Source organism: Triturus cristatus, chromosome 8 (assembly GCF_964204655.1).
Source record: "Triturus cristatus chromosome 8, aTriCri1.1, whole genome shotgun sequence".
Classification (NCBI taxonomy): Eukaryota; Metazoa; Chordata; class Amphibia; order Caudata; family Salamandridae; genus Triturus; species Triturus cristatus.
Genome location: NC_140591.1, coordinates 575385772 through 575405104, shown reverse-complemented (window position 1 = coordinate 575405104; position 19333 = coordinate 575385772).

Here is a 19333-nt window from a genome sequence, read left to right as displayed (position 1 = left end):
AGGCGAACAATTTTAACAAAGGAGGAAGAAAATTCCACATTTGAGGTCCCATAAAAGAAATTGAGTGCCCTCCTTCTCTAGCAAAGTTGACAATGGGAATCACTGATAAATTCTGACTGCCCGAGCATCGAGAACTAGAGGGAGAGTAAAGATTAACAAGCATCCTTAAGAACATAGGTCTTCACTGCATAACAGATTTGTGCATGTAGCACAAAGCTTTAAACTTATATGCTTGTCTATAATGAGCCAGGAAAGATTACGAAGCTAAGAGAAAATAGAAGCATGCTTCTGTTTCTTGCACAAAAGGCAAGCTGCAGTTTTCTGGATGATCTGAAACATTTTCACTGATGATTTAGTTACCCCCAGATTTATTACATTACCGTTGTCCAGTTGAGAGATGATCAATCGTCCTTTGAGTAGAAATGGGCAGGGGTCATAAGATTTTTCTAAGGCATCTAAGTAGGTCCAGTGGCAGAACAAAACTTGAGGGGGCCCCCTGCAAAGTACACAGAGTGCCCCCCCTCTGGACTCATTCAGAAGCACTTATGCCAGGGTACTGTGATGAGGGTGCGCCTGGAGCTCAGGGGCCACCCGCAATGCTGGGGCTGAGGGGGCCTTAGTTACGCCACTAAGTAGGTCAAACAGCAGCCAACTTATTTATTTGATATTCCATAGTAACATTTCCATCCATTCAAAATTCAAGGTCTATAACCAACAAATTAGGATTTGGGAGGGGACCAAGATCATCAAGCCACTATTGTGGGCCCCAGAAGGGGGGCAGGTTTACCTCCACCAAAACCTTTATCTTGCTTTGATTAAGCTTTAAGCAGTTTTTACCCATTCATTGTGCAACCCCAGTCAAACATGATATGAGATTAGACAGCCAGTTATCATCCTTTAAGCACAGAGACACAATAATCAATCAACCAGTATTTATACAGCGTGGGAAATCACCAGATATGGTATCCAGTCCCTTGCATGTCCCAGAGGCTTATTCGAACTTCCAGGTCTTGAGGGCCATTCGTAATCCTGGAATTGAGGTGATGCGTCTGGAGCTGTTCCATGTCTTTGCTGCGATGTCGGAGAAGGAGCATCCTCCACTTCTGCTTTGGTAGATGAGAGGAGTATGGACAAGTGACAGGGAGGCATAGTCTTCTCAATAGTTGGTGGAAATTCAGGCGGTGGTTAACGCATGCAGGTGCTTGGTTGTGTCGAGCCTTGTGTTTGGGTGGGTCAGCTAGAATTGCCATCTCGTCTGCACGGGGAGCCAGTGGAGTTGCCTGAGAGGGTGTGGAATGTGGGTTCATCAGGGAAGGCTGAGAATGAGTCTGGCTCAGACATTCTCTATGGTCTGAAGTCTCTGTAGAAAATGTGTGGCCGACATAGAGGATGTTGCCATAGTCCAGTCAGGTGATGATGAGAGCCTGTGTCACGATGAGTCTCATGGGTGAAGGTGGCCACTTGAAGATCTTACAGAGCATGCACAGAGTGAGGAAGCAGGTCGCGGAGACAGCGTTGATCTGTGATTTTAAGGGAGCTTGTTGTCATTGATGATTTTGAGGTTTCTGGCATGGTTAAAAGGACTGGGTGTGGGTCCTAGGTGTGATGGCCAAAGATCAGAACTCCTGTCTTGTCTGTGTTCAGCTGCAGTCAGTTGTTCTTCATCCAGTCAGTGACATTTGAGTTCTTCCAGTGAGTAAGGAGGTGATCCATTTGAGCACGTCCCCTTGGATGCTGATATGGTGGAGTCTTTCGATCAGCGTTTGGAGAGATATGGTTTTGAAGGCTGCTAAGAGGTTGAGGAGGATCATAGCTGCTGTTTCTCCTCTGTTGAGGAGGGTTCGGATGTCATCAGTGGCTGCGATCAGGGGGGTTTGATGCTGTGATTGCTCCGAAAGCTAGATTGGGAGGCGTTGAGTAGTTGGCTCTGCTCCAGGTGTGTCATGAATTGATTGTTGATGATCTTTTCCAGTAACTTAGCTGGGAATTGGAGCAGGGAGATTGGCCGGTAGTTTTTGTGTATGTTGGGGTGAGAAGAGAGTTTTTTGATAGTGGTCTGGCTTCGGCATGTTTCCAGGCTTCGGGAAAAGTTTAGGCGGTGATGGAGGGGTTGAGTAGGGTGGTGAGTTGCTGACCGCTCCTTTGGTTTCTGAGGTTGAAGATGTGGAGCAGGCATGGGTCTGTGGAAGCTCCTGAGTGGATGGATTTCATGGTGAAGGTGGTGTCCTGGGTAGAGAGGATGTTCCAGTTTGTCACTGAGTGGTTCATGTCAGTTACGGTGATGGCATATCTGTCGAAGAAGTCCGTAGGTGTGAGTTGGGGTTTGAGGTTTCAGCATATGGTTGCAATATTTTTGTGGAAGAAGTGGACAAGGTTGTTGCACAGCTCCTGTGAAGGTATGATGTTGTTTTCGCTAACAGTCAGATAGGAGAATTCCTTAATGATGTTGAAAAGTTCCTTGGTGTTGTTGGCATTGGTTTGGATGTGTCCCATTTCACTGTTCTGAGTTATTTGGTTGAACAGTTGGCCTTTTTGGAGGATTTTCATGGTGTATTATCAGCATAAGAGAACATAGTTGAATTCAGTTCTTTGGCATATTTTTGCAGCAAGGACAGGGATCAAATGAATCTTTCAGAGAAATGGGTACATTCTATGATTGACAAATTGTGGGATAAAAATTCTTGGTAGGGAAACTCCCATTACTCTGACTTTAAAGCTTTAATAAAACCACAATAGTTAGTCATGCCTCAGTCTCTGGATGCTCATTTCCAGCGAACAAGGCATTCTAGTTAGACCTAGGCAAAATTGTAATTATGGCAGTGTTATTGAAGTCATTTCAGTTATTACTTTTTAGTCTTGTGATGCAAAATTATGAGATTACACCAGTTTGTGTACTTAGTTGTAATTTGGGGAAAAAATCCTACTCAAGAGCATAGAGCAACAATCCAAGTGAGAGCGAGTAGCTGCTTGCAACTGCTGTTCATGTTCTGTAGCATTTAGTGCTGTTTTCCTAGTGCAAAATGCATCTTTCAGCCTATTTTGGATACAGGGGTGCATTTTTCATTAAGACAATAGTGCTAAATACTAGATTACGCTTCTAATGTGATGACACATAATTAGGAGTCATTTCGCTATGATTATGATAGAGAGATACACCTGCCCCTAAATCTGATCTTCTCAGTAAATCACATAATTCACTGGCAATGCAATAATATTATGTGGTCTCGGATTTACTTTAATGGACAGAGAATATGGGCCTTATTACGAGTACGGACCGCCGAACCCATGGTGGCGGACTGACCACCACCACACTGTAGGCCCACCCTCAGTATTAAGAGTGTGGAGTCGGACCGCCACATTTCCCTTGCACTGCCAGGATCAAGGATCCCACTGTGCCCGTAGCCTTTGAACGACAGGAATATGCTGGCGGTGAACCAATCACGAAAAGGGTGGCAGAATGGCAATAAAGGGGGGCCTAACAGGACCCCTGCCGGAATTGGGCCTGGGGGTGTATGCATGGGCACATGTAGTGCCCCCCTGTATTTGCACCCCATTTCCTGCAAAGTGAGGCATCTATGCCACACTGTGCAGGAAGGTACAGTTGGCGCTCTGGCAGCTGCTGTCGGCATGTGAGGCTCTTCTATGAGCCTCACAGATCGGCGCTGTCAGACTATCCGCACAATCAGGATTGAAGTCCTAATCGTTTTGGCAGCAGCACCACGTTCTTGGTGGATCTACTGCCCCCGTTCGCTGTAGGGCTATCACAGTCATAATATGGCCCTATCCACTTGTGATTCTTACTTTTTTCAGTTCATGTCCAGAGACAAATCTATCAATTATGGAGGTGAGTGGAAGTTATATCAATACCAAACTGAGATCTTTCATAGCATTCTATGCTGCTGTCTAGGTTTAGTAAGGGAAACAAAGGTGTTATTCACATACAATGAAATTAAAACTTACAAGTTTGTTATTTCCATCTGCTTGAACAGCAGTAATCTGAATGTCATAAACTGTGCTGCAAAACTTCTTACTTTAGCTTTTAAGAAACTAAAAATGAAGCTTAGTTCTAATAACTGTTTTATAATACTATCACATTTTAATGAACATTAATACTTGCATTCCTATTCCAGTTCATAATTGTTTTTCACCACTTTCCAAATTGCACTTGGCAGATACAGCCTTTGCAGTGTTTCTGAGCCTTTGACACCAATCGGCAATTGTTATTACTTTGTTCCCAAACAGAAATTGATACATATACATAATATTTTATAATTATTTAAGAATTTTATTGCCATGCACTTTATATTTGCTAAATATCGAATTGGAACAAGGCAAATATCATGTTCATATTTCTGAATAAAACTTTTGTAAATGTATAAGTTAGTTGTCTCCAGGCAGATGGTTGTGAGCTACCAGTAGCTCACAGAAACCTTCAGAGTAGTTCCCAGCCTTGAGTTCATTTTTAACTGCAATAAATAAGTGTTGCATTTCCCTTTTAAATTTAAGGAAAGGCTATGTTTATATTACATCATTATCAGGCTGTAGATAGCAGATCCTGATAATGAGCAGTGCTCCACTCTGAGCTCTCAGCTGAGAACAAACTATGTCTGAATGCTTTTAAATGAGAGAAAATTAAAATGAAGAGTTAACAATGCTCCTAGTGGCTGGTAGACACAGTGTCATATTTATAACTGAAAAATACAGTCATTTTCTTTTAAATGGGAGACATTTAAAGTGAAGAAAAATGTTTCTATGAAACATTGCCTTAATGTTTTTCTCTACTTTAAATTAAGCCAACAGAGTCCTAATGCTGCATGTTTCTTCACTTTAAATTCCTCATATTTAAACAAATGACTGTATTTACCTGTTATAAATATGGCACTAAGTCTATAGGCCTGTTGTTTGTAAAGCAATTTTGACATGGGAGAAAATAAAAATTATGAGTTTTATGTAATGAATATAAACACAAAGTTAACTCTTCAGTTGAATTTTCTCCTATTTCAAAGTGTCCCATTTACACACAGCAGGCTTCTTGCTCCCAGTGGCTGGAAGACACACAGACATAATTATAACTAAACAATATACCCATTTTTGTTAAATGGGAGAAATTTAAAGTGTAGAAACATGTTCCATCAATTATAGAAAATATACTTTATTATGCACTTTTAATTTCTCCCATTTAAAAAAAAATGTTTGTAAGTTTGCGTTGTGAATGCAACAGTGTAACATATGGTGAAATGTATGTCCTGTGCCACAAGTACATACTAAAGAGTCTCTCAGTCACTCATACACATATATTCCATTCATTCACACACATGTACATACATCTCCACAGACTATGCACTCACTGACATACATGGTAGCCCTATGATAGTACCCCTAAACACAGTATTTTGTTCAAACAATAGTATTGGGCTCTATGAATATTTAGTTCAAAGTCAATGAAGCTGGGCAAGGGGGTGTCTGGTAACAGTGTGTGAGTTACATGGCCTGCAGTCACTCATGACGATTTTCACTAATGAGATGTAGCTCTCATTACAGAAAAAATTGGCGACCCCTGAAAGTATTTCAAATGAGAATAAACATATTTGTGGCTATTTTTGAACCAATTATTTCATAAATATTTTCTCTGTTGTCAGAGAGGGTGGATGGTCTGAGGACAGAAACCGAGAATTCATAATGATATATGTTGAAAAATAAAGCAAAGCATGTATCGAGCAAGACTTGCAAGACTTAGTAATTCATGTCAGAAATTAAGAGCTATAATATTGTTAACATAACAACATTGTCAGAATGCCTTTCAGAGGGCAACGGGGAGAACAAGGATTACAGAGCCCAACTGTCGGGGTTGAGGCCTTTTACCTTTGATGTTTTGAAGCCCGACTTAATATGGATTCTGAGTAACTAGGCCAAATACTTCTTCACACCCTTGACTATCAGGGTTAGCATAGACCAAGCCTCCCTCGGAAGAAAGGTGTGCATACAGGATAATGAACACCGGCTCACAACTCAAAATGTGCACTGCAACAGCAATAAATCATTGTCCATCCAAATACACACTTTAATGAAAAAAGAGAAGCATTTCATTTTCACCTCTAATCAGCACAAAGCAAAAATATGACATTTCCAAACAATCAGACAGTCCCGCCTTGAGGTCAGGGCTCTAGTTTTTCTTTGATGAATCCCTGTCCCACTCCCTTCTCGCATTAGTAATAGTGGTTATTCCCCTTTCACTCTTGTTAACATCTAGGTTATGCCCCACTAGCACCTCGTTCCTGGGTGTGTGCTGTGGCTGAAGTTCAGGTGAGTCAGCCTGGTGGCTATACTTAGAGGTGAAGAGTCTCTCACCTGCATTTGCACTCCTGGAGCAAATGGAGGCTCTCTGTTGGTTCTAGCTGTGGGGTAGGTGTCTGGTTCCTCTCTCAATGGGAGGTTTGATGTGCTGATCCTGTCTTGGGTCCCTCTCCTAAGTGATTGTGCACAGGGATTGCTACCTCATCCACACTTCTTCTACGTGAGGTGGCAGTTTAGGTTGCAATCCTTGATTGTGAGAAGTTTGCCAGGTATATGCTGTCCACTAATTAAAGTGGGCACCTTGCACCAGTCCAAACAACCCTTATGGTGATTTAAGAGGTCAAAGGTAATGTTAAAAAGCTATCCAAGTGGTATCTGTGGAGGTCAGCCGTCAGGCTTAGTCTTGAAGGAATGTTAAGCAGCTTGTTTTACCAGAATGCAACCTTATTGTATTGGTTTAATGAACGGAGAGCCACACAGTGGTTATAAAAATATTTATTTATTAATATAACACTATCTAGTACTGCACAGTATCTCCTACATGGAGATAATCACAAATCACACAATACTGTAGCACAGAAACAATAGTAAATAGCACTAATACACAGTGGGCTCCAGGGGGACTCCAAACCATATACTAAAATAGTGGTATAAGAACCAAGACTGGAGTCAAGACAGTGTCTGGAGAATGTAGAATCGCTGGGACCCCAAGGAAACACCAAAGGTGAGTAAATAGGGACACCACGGAGGATGTGTGCGGTGTGGGAACACGACCGCATGCTCCGTACAATTCTATGGGAGAGTTGCGGTTGAAGTTTTAGAGTTTAAGAACCCTTCCCAGTGGACTTTGAAGAAACCCTGAGGAAGTTAGGAGGTTGGAGAGTCAACCCACCGGTGGATACCATAGTACCAGAGTTACCTATCCCAGCGGAGCCAGGTGCATAGGTCTGAAGTGGCGTCCAAAACCGCTGTTAAAGGACTTCAAAGAAAAGCCACTGCTGGAAGATAGAAAAGTGTCAGTTGGAATCCAAAGGTGGATTCTTGTCAAAGAGTACCTGAAAGCAGAGGGGACAGAGTCTGGGTCACTCAGGAGTGACCAGGGTCTCGGTAGAAGAATGCCCACTGATGGCGGGTTTTTCAGGTGTATTGAGGGGGTTCTTGACTCGGCAGCCACGGGGACCATGAGATGTCAAGGACAACCAGGAGCTGGATATGAGCTGCCCCACAAAGGATGTTGAGTGCTGATGGGTCGGTGTCCGGCAGGAGCACCGACACACGTTGGCAACGGCACACCAAGCAGAAGGTCAAAGAAGGTTATGGTTCGGACCAGCAAGGTCCAGGAGACTCACCAAGGCAAGGGGAGTCAGGGCAAGCCGGGAGCAACCAAGGGAGCACAAGAAAAGCAAAGTTGACCCTCAAGTGGACTCACAGGCCAGAGGCAAACGACTCGCAAGATCACCTTGAGAAATTTCACCAAACAGCAGCCCACAGAGCACTCGGTGCAAGGATGCCAGATTTTTTGGTAGGAAATGGTGCCAGAGATTAGGGCTACTCGGTGCCCAATGCACTTGCTTGGGAAGCTCCAACAAGCATATGCACTTGCAAATGAACGCAGTGCACAGGGGTATGGGTATTGCAGCCCCCACGAGGGATTCTGGCCTCAAACTTGGTAAAAGGGCAGGCCAGACCTTGCAGGACATAGGAACATAGGAACCCACCTCCTGTGTTGCTGGAACCTTTGGAGTCTGTAGGAGCTCGGGAGCAGCAGACCGTTCAGTTCTGATGTGGTGCCTGCGCATGTAGGGGAGTGACTCCTTCACTCCAATGGATCCTGTATGGTGCACGGATGCAGACGATGCTTCAGACTGAGAGGGAGATGAAGTCAGGGTCAAACAAAGTCCAGCGAAGTCCAGAGTGTCCAGGCGGTCGAAGTTCAGAGGTTTCTGGTTCAGAATCTTGTCCACGTCAAATCTAGGGTCCTACAGCCAGGTAAGCCCTTTTGTAACCACGGAAGAGGGTTGGACAGATTCAGGGGACACTCCTAGTGGAGGGTATGAAATGTGGGGAGGTTACTCCCATATCCGTTGTCCGGTTTTGCACCAGAGCAGGAGCCAACGGCTCCCAGGACTGTTTTGAACAGGACTATTCACAGAGACACCAAATTTGCCCCTCGTGCAGACATTCGGTCACTGGCAAGCGCACCCACCCATCCCTAATACACTAAATCCTGTCTGGGAGGTGTTCACACCTTCCTGTGACAGGATGCCTATTTGTCTGCCTTCCCCTGCTTGAGCTTGGCTCAGCAGCAGGAGGGCAGAAATGTGTCTCTGGTCGGTAACAACCATTTTGTGCTGCCCGGGACCAAAAGGCAGGTAGCTGGAACACCAGGGACCCAACGAAGCGCGCTTCTGAGGGGTGAAATCATACCTTCCACACTGGTTACTGGTGTGGGTGTATGATTCCACAATGTTTGACACCAAACATGATAGGGTTTGTTTCAGCCGTTTTAGAGTTGGTCATCACGTGGTTGCCTAATGCCACTCTAAATGTCGTAAAGTACTGCTTCACTACCTACCCGGGAGAATGGACCCCATAGGCAGCAGGGGTGTCCTGTTCATGCAGTGGCACCCTCTCACTAAGAACCAAGCACCCTGCCTTCAGGATTGTTAATACCTGCTATAAGGGTGACTTATAGGTTTCAAGTGTAGTGACCCTTAGATATAGTACACCTATATCTTAAGTAAGTGGTGCATGCACCTACTTACACAGGCTGCAATGGCAAGCCTGTAGTTCTATTTTGCATAGCCTCTCATGGGTTGCATAATACATGCCTCAGCCCATGGGAGGCCTCTGGGATGGCTATGCCCGGGGTACATTGGTACCATATACTAGGGACTGACAAGGGTAGCCCAGAATCCAATCTGGAGTGGACCTAAGCCCATAACATAACAGTTTAGGGAGAAAGCAGATAGACTGGGGTCCTGATTAGCATGACCCAGTCAGACTAGTCAAAAAAAGTATCACATTTAGCAAAAAGTGGGGGTAACCATAAGAAGCAGATCCTACTTTCCTACATTGATGCTACTGGTGATCACTTCTGGCATACGGGGTCAATGTAACTCACAGAACAAGGGCTCCTGCCCAATTGACACAGTGAAATCATTCCTGGTAGTCCATCCTGGCATACAGGGTCACAGCCCAATACTGCACATGGCTACGACGTTTACCTAATGGCAGTCTTCATCGTGGTGGCTCCTCTTGGCATATGGGGATGCTGACTCTGCATTGGTTCTGTCCTGAAAAGCGCAACACCGCACATGGCTCAATTCATGGTTGCCCTCTCTTGGAGTACAGGAGGGGGTGGGTTCTGCACACGGGCAATGACCTGATATGTGCAGCAGTGTTTCTTCATACCTCACACAGGGAGTCTACTCGACAGGGCTCCACACTAGACCTTGCTCCCTCCAAAGCTCTTGTCTCCCTCACAGGGCACACTGGTCTTGATAAGCAGATAGGCACTCATGCTCTAGCCTCCAGGACAGGTGGTCTTGGATTTGCTGGGTGGTGTCTCCTCACCCAACAGGGCGACTAGCCGGCCTTGGCCACAGGACCTGATCAGAGGTAGAGGTCTTGCAGAGCATCCCCTTCTCACACAGTGTAGGAAAGTGGCTCTGTATATACTGTTCCCAAATAGGTACAGTGTGCACAGAGTCCACAGTCCCCAGAGGTTTGGCAGAGGCTAAAGTTAGATATAACCTTACTCTCTAAAGTGGTAGCTTGGTTGAGCAGTAAGGCAGTATCAGAGGACAGTGTAAAGCATGTGTTGTACACACTCAGTCAGCAAATGGTCTCACATACTCAAGAACTGAACTCTAGGCCAATGGTTTGTATATAAAAACATATGGTTGTTTTATTTTAGAACCAACAATTGGTATCAAAATATACTTTCTCAGAATGAGATGCGTTAGTTAAATACGTTGCAATGGCAATTAACTTTTAAATGCAATAGTTACAGTTTGTTGCAATAGGCAACACTATTTCAAACACAATAATACATTGAGCTCAATGGGAATTTCAAGTTAAATGCAATTGATTACTTTTAGGATTACTTTTCTAACTCCACGACTGGATCCTAGATTCAGTCCTGGGACAGTTCCTCGTAACAGGTGAGTAAATACGATTTAGTTACTGTGGTGATTTTTAAGCATTATTTTGGCATTTTAAAAGTTGACACTTAGAAACTTTTTCTAATGAAATCACCAATGTTATCCTATGGAAGGAAACTCACTTACCAGGTAAGTGGGGTTATTGTTACTTTTTCTAGCTCAGTGTTGGATCCTGGATCCAGCACTAGTGTACTACCTGTAAGTAGTTGAGAGAATGCGTTTAGGTTATACAGGCGATTTTTAACGAATATTTGTAATTTTGTAAAATCGACACTTTGAAACTTTTTCATCAAAAACCAGGCAATGTTATCCTATGGAAGGAAATTCAAGTTGCAGGTAAAGTATATTCTTGTTACTTTTGTAATCCAGTGCTGGGCTCCCAGGCTCAGTACTGGGACATCTATCTAAAACAGGTAAGTAATTACGTTTTCACAGTTGGTACGATTTTTAAAGAATATTTGTAGTTTGCAAAAATCGACAAGAAATTTCACAGAAAAACAGTCAATGGTTCCCTATGGGAGAAAATTGAGTTAGCGGTAAGTATGGTTGTAATTACTTTTCAGGGTCAGTGCTGGGCACCAAGATCCAGCACTGGGATCTCTCCTAATAGCAGGTGAGTATTTTCGATTTCGTTACTCGGTTGATTTTAGGTGAATATTTTAAAGTTTAGAAACTCCACACTTAGAAGAATGTTCAAGTGAAACCAGCCAATGTTACCCTATGGAAAAAAAGTGAGTTTTCGGCTCTTGGGTAAGTACTCGACTGGCAGAGTTAAGGTGCTGGGCATAGATTCAGGGGTCTCCCAGGGTCAGGTAAGTACAGTTGTTACACCCTCAGTGGCACAGGGACAGCCGGGTGCAGAGTGAGGTAGGCCCAATGTTATCCTATGGGAGGCAGGGGGCCCGTGGTTGGTGGCTGCTGGCTAGCAGGCCACGCGGCTGTGGGAGCTGAGCTCCTGGTCACTTGCTCAGGGCAAATGGGGAAGTAGGTTAGAGTAGAAGTTGCACTGCCTGGGTGCAGGGTGCTTTTGAGCCGTCGGGCGCTCAATGGATTGCAATGGAGAAGCTCAAGAATGAACAAAGGCTGCAAGCTCGGGGACGAAGATTCTTCAGGTGCGACCACCACTTCGAGATGTAAGTTGGGTAGTTGGAGGATAGGTAGGTACCCAGGAGTTGGGCACAGGGGGCCGCAGGGTGCCGGGTGCAGGGGTGCTTTTTGGTGTCGGGAAATCTTACCCTCTGTTGATCGCGGTTGGGGGGGTCCCTGGTTCTGAGGCTGCAGGCGTCATCAGGAGCGTCGAGGTGGGTCCTTGGGTGCCGGATTTGGGGTCACAGTCACTGAGGGGACGTCCTCGTGGTCTTTGTCCACTCCAGCACAGGCCAGACTTGGCGGGTGCAGAGTGTACAGGGTTCGCGGTTCCTGGCTGATGCCAGGGGTCAGTTACTTGCTTTGAGCAGTGCCACTGCTCGTGGGAGTCCCAGATGCTCAGAGTCACAAGGTAGCCAGGTCCTCCGGGGATTGTGAGGTTGCTGGCCACGGGGATTTAACAGGAGCAGGTTTGAGGGTCGACAGGCCAGTAGGGCTGGGGCCAAAGCAGTTGGTGTCTTCCTCTTGTTAGCAGCTGCACCGCAGGTCTTCTTTCTTCTTGATCTTCTTTGCTGTTTCGGAATCTGGATCTAAGGAAGGAAGGTTCAGGGTGCCCCTAAATACTACATTTAGGGGTGTTACAGGTAGGTAAAGGGCAGGGACCACTGTCACTCTCCTGTGGTAGGGGGGCAGTGGCCTAGTCGTGATTGGGCAGGGCTCCCCATTTTCAAGATGGCGAGAGCCCAGAGATGTGGTTCACCTCACCTCCCCCACCTGATGGGTGGGGTTGGCAGAGGCTGGCACACCCCGCCCTTCCTTGGGGTTTCCGGCCAGTCTTCCCGCCAGAGTGGGGTTTTAGAACCTGTAGGGGCCAGTTGCTGAGTACAGCAAGTGGCCTGGAGAAGCTCACAAAGGCGGCATGCCTTTGAAGCTTCCCCTGCCCATCCTGGGGGAGGAGACCTAGCACCTCGCCCAGGATGTGCATTGTTGCAGGCCCAGGAGAGCGAATGGCTCTCTACCCAGGGGTCCAGCAACATGTCTGCTGTGTGGCAGCCTAGGCAGCCCCTCAGACCAGACGTGGATTGTAGGTTAGGTTCAGGGGGCATCTCTAAGATGCCCTCTGTCGGTCGTGCATTGTACAATAAATCATGCACTGGCATCAGTGCGGGTTTAATGTGCTGAGAAGTTTGATACCAAACTTCTCAGTCTTCAGTGAAGCCATCATGGTGCTGTGGAGTTCGTGTTGACGATCTCCTAGCACCATACACTCTTAAGTGGCAGCACTGCACTTACAGTGCCCAGGAATGGACCTGGGTACTGTAGGGGCACAGGGCTCATGATCCTGTACCCACACCACTGGCATAGGGCACCCAGCTAGAGGGGTGGCTGATGTCTGCCAGGGCTGTGTATGTTTTGGGCATGGCACACAGGGATGTGTGCCATGTTGACTCTCTGTTTTGTTCTATACCCAGACACTCAGCCTGCAAGGGCAGTGTGTTTGTGTCAGGGTACAGGGCTACTAAGGGCGGCACAATAAGTGCTGCAGCCCTTAGGGGCTTTCCCTGGTCACATGGCCCTGGGTACCTAGTGTACCATTTACCAGGGGCTGACATGTGGCCAGGGTTTGCCAAATTGGGTTTTCGGTTTCAGCACAGTTTTTAGGGAAGGAACATAGGCCCAGGGCACCTGATTGGCAGGAGCCTAGGGCACACTCAGTCAAAGTATATTTAGCAATTCAGCAAAAAGTGGGGCCATACCATGCTAGAAAGATGGCACTTTTTCACACACAGCCTGTCTGGCTCCTTGTCAGGTGTCTATTTTATGTGTCTCAAACTCCCCTTATTACTGTACTTTTCCAGACACCAAATCTAATTTGGGATCCGAGTCTTTGAGGTTTCATGTTGGATATTCACTTTCTTTTGAAGTGTCCACTCCACTCCTCTGCTCTGTCAAAACAGGCGTGTCTGCAAAGCTGATAGTCCCACAATACAGGCTAAGGGAGTGACTAGAGTTCACACCCGGTAGTCAGTGATATGTGCATTAAAGGGTTAACCTAGTGCCCCCAATCCTACTCTTTATGATTATCTTATCTGCCCCAACTCCTTTCTGAGATGTGCCCAGGCCCCTTCCTAGTGATTTCTCTGTGAATCAAGGAGCACCTTTGAAGAGTACAGGGGAAGCCTGGCTCCCCCTCTCTAATCTGAGTTTCACCCAGGTTACAGGAATGCAGCAATACACACATCTGTCTGGGTTGATCTCACTACCTCCTCTGTATGTTTCACAATGCAGGCCAAGGACTCCCAAAATGGAGCCTATGGTCCTCCATATATTTTACCATCCAAATACACACATACAGTTCATGTATAAAGCAACTCACACAATGCACAGCACAGAATCCTTCTTGTATTTTACAACTCATAGGAAAACACACATCCAGCACATGCATTTATCATGCATGCATAGCAATGTATTTTTCATGCATTGCACCATTCATAGGCACACATACATCCAGCATATGGAATCAACATGCACGCACTGCACCCATCATGTATTGTACCACTCACATGCACACATACATCCAGTTTATTCACTTAGCATGCATACACTGCACAGTAATGCATTCTCCTTGTATTGCACTCTTCCCAGGTATACATATACCCAGCGCCAATGCACTACTCCGTCGCTGCCCAGTACTTACCATCAACCAGATGAAGGTCAAGGATGAATTTAATTTAGCACACAGCAGTGGAACTTTTCAAATGAGTGAGCTGGTAGGCCTTGCTCCAAAGACACAAGTTAAAAATGACCTGGTCACTTCTAAGGATCACTACACGGTATGCTGCCTCTACTGCACCAATGCTGCTTCACTGCTTCAGGCTCAATTATTCCCATGAGGAGCAGGGTGATGACTGATTTGCATATGGCTAAGTCCAAACTAAGGTGGCATGGTTGGCAAAAAACAATGGATTGGGTGCGGCCTGAGCGATTGCTAGTGATTCAAGCATTCCATCTATCACCTTGTTGTTATTGCATTTGAAGCCCTAAGCGGGTATGCCCAGACGTTAGTCCTGGGCTCACTGTGCCACTGGAACCAACTAATACCCGGCTGAAGATCCCTAACTAGGATGAAACCAGTCCTAGATTGCTTGTGTTCCAGTTCAGGCATGACATGGCCTGGCAGCTCGGACTGAACTATTCCTATCAGGAGCAATGTCAAGACTGATTTGCATATGGCAGGATCGAAACAGAGGTGGAATGTTGGGTGAAAAATGATGGATTGGACTGTGGCCCGAGTGATTGCCAGTGGCTGAGATTAAGTTAAGCATTCCATCTATCACCTTGTTGATTTTGCATAACTCCTGGTGAAGGCAGAAGCCTTTGACCATTATGAGGACAGGTCTTTGGGCACTCCTCCCAATCCAACAAGACCGCAATCTCTGAGACAAGCCTATGTCATTGCACACATGCATGATCCCTGTTTTGCCTATGACAAGACAAATCAGAACTAGGGATCCTTACATCAGTATTTTTGGGCACTAAGGGCGGGGGTGCACATCCGTTACAATGCAGAGTACTTTTCCATCCCAACAAACATTAACTTATAAATAATGTTGTGATACTGTGCAAATGAGGGAGTGGTGAATTTTTGGAAACACCATACATGCATCGGTGTACTTTGGTACTCTACACAAAACAATTACAAGACTTGCCCTTTAATCCAGTTTCTATACCGTACTGTATTTAGCAAACAAACAGATACCAAGTTAGAAAGCTATCAGAAAAGTTATGTAGCAATTCTATCATCTGTTAGACACTCTTAAGGAGTGCATGTGTTTTATGCCCACATGTTGCAATTTGCCATCAGGCGCTCCACTTCTATTTCACATAAAGAAGGTGTCTATCAGTTTCTGTTGTCTAAAAAATAATGTTTAGTTGATGACAGGTGGAATTGTGTTTTATTATCATTGTCTTCTAAATCAATTTATTTTTTATTTTTCTTAAAGGCACTTATGGCATTGTAATGAAAATAAGCGCTTCTATGAGTTAGAAAAATATTTACAACTCCTAAATATTCTTTTTCTATCCTTACCAAATCAAAAACATGAGCGGGCATGAAAGGGGTACAAACCTATCATTTGTTATTTGGAAAGGAATGTATCAATTGTTTGTGGCTGAAGCTGTGGTCCCACATTATTCATAAGTTGCTGGAACCCAAGTTGGACTGGCAACTGATTTCAAATGGCAAGGTGTCCCATTAGGGTAGCTTCCCCTTTCAGAATCATACCAGTGGACTCTAGGGAAGCAGGCAGTGGTAACAGACTTGGGCTCCTTTAAAAAATAATGTTTACCATATGGGAAAGTAAATTTAACGATGGAGATCCGCTGCCTTTTTTCTATTGCTAGGGACTGGGCTGCATATCAGAATTCTGTCTTCAATTTTCCCAAATTTCGTCTTCTGTGGCAATGGGCCTGCTCAAATGACACAAGGGCCAAATTTAATAAGAGTTGTCAAGAGAAGAAAAGCTTTACATTGCTCAGAGACCAGCCTACCTTTTAATTATGCAATGGATTTTCAGATTCTTCCCAGAACCAAGTGACTATTTGTAATGAAGTGTACATCTTCCACCTCATTAGCATCAATGGTGTGAGAACTGTCGCATTTCAAAAATCAGCAAATATGAAGGAGGTCTGCATTGGACAGCAGAACTACACCCCAACATTTACATTACCAATGAGCCCTTGTAATTTAAATGAGCAGATATCCCAATGCCACAAACAGTAACACATTGTTAACAGCAAATTGGATAGTGCATGCAGTGATTTTGCCTGCCCCTACTATTAGCAACTTTCATATACACGGAGAAATAAGCCTGATATTGACAGTTCACTGTGACTGGATAATGCCTGACCTAGACAGCACATGTTATCTTTTTTACCCATCACAGGTGGTGGTGTTTTCCACATTCACATGTGTATCAACAGTGATCTTTCAAGGTGGAAGCCAATAAAGTCTATATCTGCCGCGTTATTCCTCCAAGGTCCAGCTTTTGTCCAGTAAAATGAGTACCAATTTACACTTCAGCTCTATCCTACATATGGAGGAATAGCTATTACCAAAATTCTATTAGCTGTAGACAGCATCAAGTCATGTTTTTCCACATGCCTATCCTCATGCAATGATGGAGCACTTAGAAACTTATCTTGGACATCGATAATCTAACTGTTCAAGGGATACTAAAACAAGCTACTAACAAAATACTGTATCCTCTAGAGGTATGTCACTTACAAGATGTGGAGATCATTGACATTTCTGAATTTCTCAGGGACTCAAATGACTTTCTGAAATGGCTGTTCATTATTAGGTGGATATTTTGAGTCAAGTGCTCTGAACTTCTTTCCGAAAAATCATGACAATTGTTGTGAAGGACAGGACCCCAAACAGAACTGTGAATACCCCAATGTTCAGCAATGTAGCTGAGTTTAGGCATTTTCAAAAATGGATTTAGTGGTGAAGGAAAAGAAAATAAATACAAATCTGAAATTGCACATTAGATTTTAATGCAAAAAACATTTGCACATAGACTTTTGATTAACCAAAGTGGCAGGTGTGTTCAATTTTAGTCAAATCAAATCAAAAGCAACTTTATTTGAATTCATCAAAAATCATAAAAGCATACACTATAAAAAAAAACTTCAGCAAACAATTCTCATCATTAGAAAAACATTCCATGAAATCAGTTATTTCCTACATTATAAAATCAATACAAGTAAGTTGCCAAGGAGTAGAAAATTGGAAGGGACGGTACATTTGCAGATATAGGAATGCAGGATGCGTAAAAACGTTTAATGTTTGCGAAAATGAAGGGTATGTATAGTGCTTTGGGAAGAAATATTATTACATGGGCATTTGGGTAATGCTTTATACCAATCATTCATAGTCAGGAATTAAACAAGACGGTGAAAGGAATCCAGCCTGAAACGGGTCAATGCAAACTTATGTGAGGATTGTGGACAAACTTTAAATATGGTTGTCAAGGTAACCAGTGGTAAATGATTCCTAAGACCACTAGGTTTAGGCAGTTCAATCAACAAACATACTTCCTCAAACAGCGTGAGGCACATCTTATATAAATATTTCCTTGTGACTAACTTCAATGTTTTGGGGCACTCAAAAAATTCCAGGTTCCCCAAATCATAGCAGATCCATTTGACATTTTTCATCCAAGGTATTCAAGGAAAAGCTGTCAATTTAAGGCTGTCCTCAAGCACTTTGCGGCCTATTAAGATGTCGGTAGTAAGGCCTACGACCGCCTTATATCCTACATTGTCGGTTTAAAATTACGACCACCTGATTTTGATTCAGCAGGTCGTAATTGAACTGGCAGGTCATTCTGGCTGGCTTCCAATGGGCTCATGGAGCCCGTCGGCCAGCCGGAACTGGTACGTAATCTAAATGGACGGCGGTCTACGCCATCTGGATTATGATGAACAGTTTCTGGCAGGGTTTCCATGCCGGCCTTTCCAACATAGAAACCCTGTTTAAAAACATATTTGGGGGCCCCTAGCAGGGCCCCTTTCCCTTGCGGCCTCCGGTTGGGGGCTGAGGGTGCCCCCCAGTTAATACCTTCACCTTGAGGTCCCTGCCATGGGGTGTAGGAATTAACACTACCTCCCATTTCCCTATGAGAGCATGTACTAAAGCTGGTTTATGGCCGTGACACATGCTTCCATAGGGAATGTTGGAATGCGACCGAACAGTGTTTGGTCGCATCCTAATCAGGTGGTCAGGACCACTGACTGGAGGTCGGTCTATCCCGTTTCTGAGACGGTGTCCAGTGGAAGCAAGACCACCCGACATCGTGATCGGCCCCCCTAATGTTTAAAACCAGTTTATGTCATTAAAGGATGGAATGAGTTCATGCTAAAAATAGCATCCCCAATTCTGAATGGCCAAATAGGGCAGACTAGCTCTGGGAAACTGCCAATTAACTTCTAAAAAAGATTTCTCCACGATTTGAATGGGATTAGTATCACATAAACCCCATAACTCCACCCCGTACAATGCTGTTGATACACATTTGGTTTGATATATTGTTAACATTTCATTGACCAGCTCTTTTCTAAGTTTATGTGCAAATTTAGACAAAGCAGCAGTTGATTTTACAAGATGTAACTTCCTAGTATTAATTGCCTCCTTCCGGGACCATCTGTATGAGAACATAACGCCAAAATATGAAAATGGGCAGTAAAACTTGTCTTAGTGTTGTTCATAAATAAATATTTGGCACCTCACCATACCCTTCTCACACTTCATTCTTGGCCAAGATGGTTGTTAGGCCTAAATTCTTATAAAAGCCCTGAGAAAGAGATCGATAAAAGTTGCAAACCCATCAGGGTGTGGGCCATGAGTACGACACAGTCCGTGTAGAGGAGGGCTGGCACAGAATGATGCCCAACTTGTGTGAGTTCTTTGCACCATTTAACCAGCACAGATTCTAAGTTAATAATGTATAGGGTAAACAAGAAGGGGGCAGGACACATTCCTACCTCACCTCCCTCCCCACAGCGAACAATGTCGTACATTCACCTGTAAGGTCAAAGCGCAATCCAGCTCTGCTTCCCGAGTACAGGTTGTAATGCTTCCCCCCAATGAAGAGAGGCAGTCTGGCAGCTGTTGCACGTGTATTTATTTGCTAAATAGATATATCACCAAGAGAGCGCCGGGCAGACTGCTCCGATCGCTCTGATTGCCGCTCGTGTTTTCGCGCATGTGCAGTAGCGTGAAT